The sequence below is a fragment of the Mastomys coucha genome, unplaced genomic scaffold, assembly GCF_008632895.1.
Source record: "Mastomys coucha isolate ucsf_1 unplaced genomic scaffold, UCSF_Mcou_1 pScaffold4, whole genome shotgun sequence".
NCBI classification, from domain to species: Eukaryota; Metazoa; Chordata; class Mammalia; order Rodentia; family Muridae; genus Mastomys; species Mastomys coucha.
In genome coordinates this window covers 1,191,783-1,199,985 of record NW_022196910.1, presented here as the reverse complement: position 1 = coordinate 1,199,985, position 8,203 = coordinate 1,191,783, and the positions used below count along the sequence as shown (strand labels likewise).

General features: G+C 50.9%; 1 protein-coding gene across 2 annotated transcripts in view; it reads right to left on the bottom strand.

Annotated features, from left to right (window-relative positions):
- Positions 1-8,203, bottom strand: part of Gng7 (G protein subunit gamma 7) — a 64,015-nt gene that overhangs the window by 38,872 nt on the left and 16,940 nt on the right. For both annotated transcript variants that reach the window (XM_031350051.1, XM_031350052.1), the window contains exon 2: positions 7,300-7,354. The gene's annotated coding sequence lies outside the window, so the exon portion shown is untranslated. The remainder of the gene's footprint in view (positions 1-7,299; positions 7,355-8,203) is intronic.

Below are 8,203 nucleotides of genomic sequence, written 5' to 3'. Positions count from 1 at the left end.
AGAGAGAGAGAGAGAGAGAGAGGATGAACTGAGCAAGTGGAACCAAACATATTTAGGGAACACTGGTTTCCCAGTCGATTCTGGGAAGGGGAGCTGAAAGCTGCGCCTGTGGCTGTGAGGGTGACAGGGGCTCTGGTTACACGTGCATTCGAGGCTTCACACACCAGGTGCAGCTACTGAAGTGTGAGGTCCACAGTTCTTCACACAGCTGTGGGGGCCGGCGGGGGTGTCAAGCAGCAGTTTGGTCTACCGATGTATTCTCAGGCTCAGCCACCCCTACACAGGGTCCAGAGTCTGGGGACACAGGTATGAAGATAAGCTAGAAGTGGTGATCCGCAAGGGCCCTGGGAACCAGGGCTTGCACAGCCTGTTGTGTCTCCATAGCAACATGGTTCCTGGAAGCCAGAAACCAGAGCCAAAAGTGTCCACCAGCCGACATAGTCCATCCCCACCGGACTACTTGGTCATGAGAAAAAAGCCACGTGACACTTGTTCATGGAGGGACCGCAAGGACACGAAGCACAGTGGCGGGAGCCGGACACACAGCTACACACCTGGGATCCACTCCCAGGATGTCCCGGGAGTCCTCAGACCCAGGGACAAGACCCGGAAGAAGATGGAATCATTTGAGATGAGGATAGAGCTTCAGTGCCAGGAAATGGAAAGTTCCAGAGACGACGGTGGGAGCAGACGCATCCTTATGGATGAGCTTCACGCTCCTGAGCTAAGACACAGTGTGCATTAGACATTTTATGCTTTGTGTGTATTACCATGGATTTAAAAAGAGAAACATTGGGCTGGAGAGATGGCTCAGAGGTTAGGAGCACCTGCTACTCTTCCAGAGGTCCTGAGTTCATTCCCAGGAACTACATATAATGAGATCTGGTGCCCCCTTCTGGCCTACAGACATATATGCAGGCAGATAATAAATCTAAAAAAAATTTTTTTTTAAAGAGAAATATGAAGCCCTGTGATACTGACACACACCTTTAAGCCCACCACTTGGGAGGCAGAGGCAGGTGGATCTCTGTGAGTTTGAGGCCAGCCTGGTCTAGAGCTAGTTCCAGGATAGCCAAGGCTATACAAAGAAACTCTGTCTTGAAAAAAAATGAAAAGATAAAAAATAAAAAGAGAAACATGGATCCTGGTTGCTGATTAAGTTCCCACATCCCTCACCTTACCCCATTATCCAGCAAGCTTAGCCAACACCTGTGAGTTCAAGGTGACTCAATGTTCCCACAGTTCAGGGATAAGGGAGGGCACGTTCTGTCCCTAGCAATCTGAGGATCTAGGACAAGGTCACCCTTTAACACTCTGAACCTCTGCTTCCTGGCTTTTTCAGTCAGGAATGTTAGATTTCTCTCATCGTAAGACTAGAATCTTCTATGGCTCCCAACTGCCCCAATCAGGACCAGAATATTAATGTCACTTCCATTAGGAAAGTCACCTTGAAGCTCTGGGGTCTGACCCAGGTTGACTCTTCCTACCAGGGAGGGGACTCCAGAAGGTCTTCTAGAGACACTGTGGCTGTCACAGGGGTAGAGCACATAGCTTGGAGCTTAGCACCCTGCAGGGTCCAAGACATCCTACCTTTGAGACCAAGAGGGTCCCACACACCAGTTAACAACCAGGAGCCACTGTGCCTCCGGCATGGCATGCCCAGATGTAAGGATGTGCTAGGAGCCCCCAGAGTTACGTCCCTCCCCACCTTCTCTGAGCAAAGCCAGAGTCTCTGACTTCAAGGCCCCATGTCCACCCCTACCCTGTTCTCTGTCCCTCCTGCTGTTGCTGACTCCTGGGCTCCCAGGTCATGGGGGCTATGTGCCCAGCACAGTTCTGACTCAGCACTATGTGTCAGAGGGACAGGGACAGCGTGTGGCATACCAGGAGGCTCACAGCTGACTCAGCCGGGGAAGCCTTATGAAATTCTTACTCCTCCTTGGGGCATGACAGGCACGCTGCCCAGAGGCTCCGTTCGCTGTCCTTAACCCATCAGGCTGGGTCCTGTCCAGGACCTCGGAAGGCTCCTCAGCCTCTCTCCTTCACCTCAGCTGTCAACTTCAAGTTGCTTCTTGAGACAGGGTCTCAGCGAGCCTGGGGCTCATCCTCCTGCCTCCACCTCTCCAGCACTGGCTGGGACCACCACAGGTTCTACTGCAGCCAGCTTTTTACACTCATGCTGGAGATTTGAACTCACATTTTCATATTAACCTATCCAGCAATGACTCCACACACTGAGCCACCTCCCCATTCCCAGCTAGTAACGAGAATTCCTCTTTCATGGATAACTTGGGATAAAAATCAGGCAACTGGGGGATAGAGACCCAGCACATATATAGCCCCCAACGCACACAAGCACACACATGTGCACGCATGCACACACACACTGGGTGGAGCAGACACCTGTACAAGCTGCAGGTTGAGCTGTCTGTGCTCAGCTGCCTAGAGCTTAGGGTGTCCCTGAGCCACAGGCAATGTGGGGAGGGTAAGAGGTTGGTGGCACATCAGGATGGATCCAACCAGGTGTGTTATCCAGGTGGGGACCCAGCAGCTGCTGTGAACTAAACCCAAGTACACATCGAAGGCAGTAATGTAAGAAGCCCAGGGCTGGGGAGATAGATGGCTGAGGGTGTAAGAGCCCTATCTGCTCTGGCAAAGGTTCCCAATGTGGTCACTCACAACTTCCTGTGACTCCAGCCCAGGGACCCGACGCCCCTTCTGGCCGCTGTTGGTACTGCATGCCTCCTCCCACACATAAATAAAGATAACCTTAAATCAAGTCAAGGGGCCAGCTCTGCAGACGCTGATGTGGACCTGGAGTGTTGTGGGATGCCTTCCACCCACTGCAGGTGAGCTGTGTCTAGCTTTTGCTGGCTCCCCTGTGTTTCCACCACCCATGACACATCATCCTACATGACTGTCACCCCCATATGCACTGAGTCAATAGAGGCTGAGGCCCAGCAAATCCAAGAATGACCTATTCCTGCATCAGCACCACTCTGGGGGAAGCTGATGCTTCAGGTGGTTGCTTAGCAACAGCATCCACTGCAGAGGAAACTTCTCTTTCTGTGCAGACTTCTTTGGGTCTCGATTTTCAAATGGTAAATTAGGTGCATGGGGTTTCAAGGAGTGAGCTGCTTGCTGGGGCTTGGAAGGGGACCAGAGGGGATTGTAGAAAATAAAAACAATGATCCTGAGATGGGGGTGCAGTTCAATTAGTAGGGTGCTTGTAGCTTGGTTGGTAGGATACTTGTAGCTCAGTTGCCTGGCATTCATGAAGCCCTGGGCTCCGTCCCTAGCATGTCGTGGCACACACGTGTCTCACAGCACTCTGGAGGTGCAGACAGGAGCCCGATGTCATCATTAGCTACATAAAGAGTACCTGCAGCTAGCCTAGGCTACAGGAGACTGAGTCTCAAGCAACAAAGAGGTTTCCTCTATGGCCGGGGCCACTGTGGGTGTCTAGGGCCGGGTCATTCTTGGTCAGGTCTTCATTAGCCACTCTATGTTTGTGTCTCCACCGATTCTGATGGGCAAAAGGGATAGCCAGCCCACAGCACAGATGCTCTGGCTCAGGGGTCCCCAGGGACCCTGGAGACTCTGTGCCACCCAGCCACCTGCTCCCACTGAGGTGCTGCTCACATGGAAACCCACACACTAAGCCATGAGGGGAAAGAGGGCCATTCGACCCTCCACACACCACCCCGGTGACGTACTCTACCCTAGCAGATGTTTAAGCATCAGTGTCCCTGGGTGTTGGAGACACTGATCACAGTTGCCTTCTGTGGGGTGTCCTTGACTCTATAGCTCATAGCAGCTTCCACAGCCTCCCCCCCCATGCCAGAAGTACCCCCAAAGTGACAGTTGCACATGTCCCTAGATGTCACCTAGGATCCCCTGAAGCATGGGGTAGGATCACACTAACACATCTTACTGGCTGAGAGTGAATGTCACAGGTGAAGTCCTTAATGTGCAAGGACAAGGTTCCAGGTACCATGGGCCACATCGGGGACACTCCTGGTGAGCCACAATGTGAACACATTCTGACACAGCACTGGCCGTGTCTGGGGTTCTGGCAGCGGCTGTGACTTTGTGAGCCAAGCACAGCAGACCTGTATCTCGGTAGCGTGTTCCCAGGACAGCCTGTCCACAGAGACCCGATAACAGCACAATTTTAACACACCTAGGACAGACCTGGAGGGTGACCAGCCAAGGATGTGTGTGTAGAAGCCAACTCTAGCTGGAAGCCAGAGACTGAGCCACCTGCACCAGGGCGGCTCCCGGCAAAAGGAATGTTCCCAGCAGAAATGTCCCCAAATTGCAAGAACAATGGGAACTTGAAGAAAAACACCTTGTGCTGGGGCTTTGAGCTCATGTGGATCCCCTGAGCATCAAGGTTTTATGAAGAAGGTTTCCCGTGAGGCTCTTTAGCCCGACCATAGCGTTTTCTCCTGTCATCCCCTGGCCCGCAGGGTGCTGAGCTGACAGGAGCTTCCCACCCACCCCTGTTGCTTTAGGTGGCCACACGTTCTTGGGCTTCGTTTTGGGGTTTAGAGGGGCACGTGGAGTGGTGACGGTCACCCCAGGATCGTGGACGGTGGAGTCGGCCTCCACCTTTCTTTTTTCCAAGCTTTGTCTGAGATACACACCCATTGACGCCTCCCCTGCGTGCTGCTGTGCAGAAACGCACGGATCTTTCCTCCTGCCTCCTAGTGGTCATATGTGGTAACAGCAGACATTGTTTGCCATCCCTGCCAAACTTGCACAAAATGATGAGGGAAATGGCTCAGAAATACAAACGTTGGCCACCAAGCCCAAAGACCTGAGTTTGACTCCCCATCGAGAAAGGAGAGGCCCGGCTCCCATAAATTGTCACGTAAATTTCCATATATGCTCCAGGACATGCACACGTGCCCACATAAGTACATGTGGTTATTTTTTTAAAGTGCCCACAATGGACTGACCTGAAAGCTCAGTGGTAGTGGTTAGAGCACCAGTTGCTATGACAGTGTATCTTGGTTAGTTCCCAGTACCCACACGACAGCTCACAAACACCCATAAATCCAGCTCCAGGGGACCAGACACCCTCACTCAGACACAAATGTAGGCAAAACAGTCATGCACATAAAATTAAAATAAAAAAAATTAAAGATCCTGGGTGTGGTTGTGCACACCTTAATCCCAGGCAGAGGCAGGAGGATCTCTAAATTGAGAGGCCAGCTTTGTCTACAGAGAAAGTTCCAGGACAGTCAAGACTACATAGAAACCCTGTCTTAAAAAATAAAAAAGACAGAAAGAATAAAAAAAAAAAAAATCAGGAGTTATCTTTCAGCCCACGCTAAGAGGAGCTCCTGAGAGAAAGATTGCTTCTTCTGTAACAGAAAAGTCCTCATATCAGAGGCCTCTTGATATGTCCCCAAGGTCAGGGTCTCAGACCTGGAGGTTTCTCTGTGGGGCACACTGAACCCTAAGTGCCAACCACAGCCTCATGTCTGCCCCACATCAGGGCCTCCCTAGTCACGCCCACCACGGTGTGCCCTGATGTCACACAGGGTCTCCTGACCACATAAAAGCCAAATTTAATGTTTTGTTTTTTTGAGATAAGAGCTCACTGTACAGCCCAGGTCAGCCTCAAACTCACAGAGATCCTCCTGCCTCTGTCTCCCAGGTGCTGGTACTAAAGGTGTATGCCACTATGATGGGCTGAACTTTTAATTTTTTTTTAAAGATTTATTTATTTATTATATGTAAGTACACTGTAGCTATCTTCAGATACCCCAGAAGAGGGCATCAGATCTCATTACGGATGGCTGTGAGCCACCATGTGGTTGCTGGGATTTGAACTCATGACCTTCAGTAGAGCAGTCGGCACACTTAACCACTGAGCCATCTCTCCAGCCCCTGAACTTTTAATTTTTACTTTATTTTTTTTAGAGACAAAGGTGGCCCAGGCTGGTCTAAAATTCAAATTCTTTGTAGTTGTGGATGACCTTGAACCCCTGATCCTCCTGCTTCCACCTCCAGGTGTTGGGAGGCAGGAGCACATGACTGTGCCCAATTCCAAGCCCTTGTGTGGTTAAGTTCTGGTGGTGTGAGCCGAACAATCAAGAAGTGATTCTAATATACTCTAATATAAACACATGGCTTCTAATATACTCTTATCATTTGGGCAGACATACGGATGTAAATATACTTATAATTTATTATATCTTCAATGGAATGTGTGTCTGTGCATGCGGTGTGCAGTACCCAAAGCACCCAGAAGGAGTCGTCAGGTTTCCTCCAGAACTGGAGTCATAAACAGCTGGGAGCCCCTGTGTGAGTGCTAGGACTGGAACCTGGGCCCTCTATGAGAGCAGCTGGTGCTGTAGCCACTGAGCCGTTTCTTCAGCCCCATGGTAGGCATTTGTTTAATTCCAACACTAAAGGGTCTCCAAGAGAGACTTTGTGGCTGCAGATCAAGGAAGGCTGTGCCAGGTAGTGGCACATACCCTAGCATTCAGGAGGCAGAGACAAGAGGATTTCTGCAAGTTCCAGGTCAGCCTGGACTACATAATGAGACACTGTCTCAAAACAAAACAATAAAAGCCCAGGCCTGGTCTCAGGAGAGTCCGAACAAATGTTTTGTTTTGTTTTTTTTCTTTGTAACGGCTCCAGCCTTAGGTAGTTTGTAACAGTCACAGGAATCAGATGAAGACGATGTATCTCCTGCACGAGCTGTGAGTCTCAACAACCCCTTTTCCTTCTAAAGCAGCCGCAGCCATGGGTGTTTTGACTCAGGCACAGACTAACCCAGCAAGTTTTCAACATGGTTGTTAGTCAGAACCAAACCTTCTTTCTCTACAAAGTATCAATCTTGGATGTTTCCTCACAGGCGCAGAAAACAAAGCCAAATCTCAAACCCACATCAGACCGAACACATCCAGCTCTTAGGTCTAAGAACAAGCCTCAACCCGTGACTTCAGGAAATGGGGTGCAGGAAACATGGGATGTGGGAAACGGGGTGCGCAAAACAGGTTGTGGGAAACGGGGTGCAGGACCAAAGCCTCTGGGGGTGGAGCCTAGATGGCTAAGAGGCAGACTGCATGGTGTGACCCTGTCTGAGGTCGAGGTCACCCCACACAGCACCATGGCCTCCCTCAGAACATCCATGCCCTTCTGCCAGGCATCACGACCCCATCATCCCCCTTCCTCGTCTCTGCACGATCCTGGACAGCCCGACGTCCCTACAGCCACCTTGAAGCCCCTCTGCCACCCAGTCTTCAAAGCCGCGAGCAAAGCACCGAGCACAGCACCTACCTGCACCGAGTCCCACCGTCCCAGCACCGAGGTTCCAATAGGAAGGCTTCACACCCTGGAAGAGAAACACTGTCCATTAATTTGGCACCGCAGGGTGCCAGGCTGGTGTGTGTCTGTGTGGACCGGTCACGCCCGGCTCAGGCAGAGACAGGAACCCTCAGCCAGCTGCTCCGGAGGCCCCGACAAACTGTGGGCTTCGGTGCCTGCGTGGGTGGCTTGATGGGAACAGCAATTTGCCAAAAGGATGAGGCGGAATTCATAATTAATCTCCCGCGCATTTGAAAGGGAAATCGCGGGTGGGAGTGGGCGAAGATGAGACATTTGTCTGCAGAATTGGAGAGAGGATCAGGGGAATAGAGGCAGGGGACTGCCCATCTTGGGGCTGCAGATCAGAAGGCTGGCACTTAGCCTCTGCCTGGTTGCTCGGGTTCATAGTGTGCCTCTTCTGTTGCTGTTGCCCGGACACGTGTGAAGATGCCCAGCCACAGGCACACTTAGCACTCACAGCCTCTTTGAGGATTAAACCAGGTCATTTCTACAAAGCAGTTTGTATCCAGTGGGAGCTCAATAAATGCTGGACTTGCTCAACATGAGACATAGGGAAACACAGGTTTATTTCTCCAAGCCCCTGTATCCCTAAGACTATTTTCATGTTTGTTTTTTGTACATTTATCTGTCTGTGTGTCTATCTATCTATCCATCGAGAGAGGGGTGGTGGTTCTGACAATCAAACTCATGACTTCAGGCTTGACCACAAGACCCTTTCATCTGCTCAGCCCTCTAGCCAGCCTTTATTTTATTTTATTTTATTTTTATTGAGACAAGATTTTACTGTGTAGCTCTGACTGGCCTCAGACCAACAGTCTTCCTGCTGAGATCATATGCCCGGCTATCCACCTGCACT